The sequence below is a fragment of the Trypanosoma cruzi genome, assembly GCF_000209065.1.
Source record: "Trypanosoma cruzi strain CL Brener chromosome Unknown tcruzi_1047053461411, whole genome shotgun sequence".
NCBI lineage: Eukaryota > Euglenozoa > Kinetoplastea > Trypanosomatida > Trypanosomatidae > Trypanosoma > Trypanosoma cruzi.
The window spans coordinates 1-881 of record NW_898773.1 but is presented as its reverse complement, the minus strand read 5'-3'; the positions used below and the strand labels follow the sequence as shown (position 1 = coordinate 881).

Genomic DNA, 881 nt, shown 5'->3' with positions numbered 1-881 from the left:
GCGAGGCGGGCGGTGGGTGGGCTTTTCGAGCGCGCGGGCGCCGCAGCAAAAAAGAAAAATTGCTGACGCAGTTCCCGCGCCACATGTGGGGAAGCGAAGCGTCCGGAGGCTTCGTGGCAAAATCCGGAAAGGGGCCCGCGGAGCCTCATTTTCCATGTGTTTTTTTTTTCCTTTTAAAAATTTCTTCTTGCCGTTTTTCCTAAATTTTTTCCCCCTGTTTTCATCATCTCCCGTGGCGTCGGCGGTTGCACATCGCGTGGCGCGTCGCCGGGTACGACCATACTTGGCCGAGTGCACCACATCCCGTCCGATTTGTGAAGTTAAGCGGCCACAGGCCTCGTTAGTACGGCGATCAGTGATGGCGCTGGAACCCGGGGTGCCGTACCCTTCCCACTTTTTTTTTTTCTTTCCGCCACCGCGCGCCGCCAGTCGCTTTTTCACCGAGCCGAGGCGGGCGGTGGGTGGGCTTTTCGAGCGCGCGGGCGCCGCAGCAAAAAAGAAAAATTGCTGACGCAGTTCCCGCGCCACATGTGGGGAAGCGAAGCGTCCGGAGGCTTCGTGGCAAAATCCGGAAAGGGGCCTGCGGAGCCTCATTTTCCATGTGTTTTTTTTTTCCTTTTAAAAATTTCTTCTTGCCGTTTTTCCTAAATTTTTTCCCCCTGTTTTCATCATCTCCCGTGGCGTCGGCGGTTGCACATCGCGTGGCGCGTCGCCGGGTACGACCATACTTGGCCGAGTGCACCACATCCCGTCCGATTTGTGAAGTTAAGCGGCCACAGGCCTCGTTAGTACGGCGATCAGTGATGGCGCTGGAAACCCGGGGTGCCGTACCCTTCCCACTTTTTTTTTTTCTTTCCGCCACCGCGCGCCGCCAGTCGCTT

At 57.0% G+C, this 881-nt stretch overlaps 2 non-coding genes across 2 annotated transcripts; both read right to left on the bottom strand.

Annotated features, from left to right (window-relative positions):
• Nucleotides 1-269: 269 nt before the first annotated feature.
• Tc00.1047053461411.20 lies at nt 270-379 on the bottom strand. The gene has a single exon (XR_008254667.1). It is a non-coding gene; the product is annotated as a 5S ribosomal RNA (M5) (ribosomal RNA).
• Nucleotides 380-714: 335 nt separating this feature from the next.
• Nucleotides 715-825, bottom strand: Tc00.1047053461411.10. Its single transcript, XR_008254666.1, has one exon. It is a non-coding gene; the product is annotated as a 5S ribosomal RNA (M5) (ribosomal RNA).
• Nucleotides 826-881: the final 56 nt, after the last annotated feature.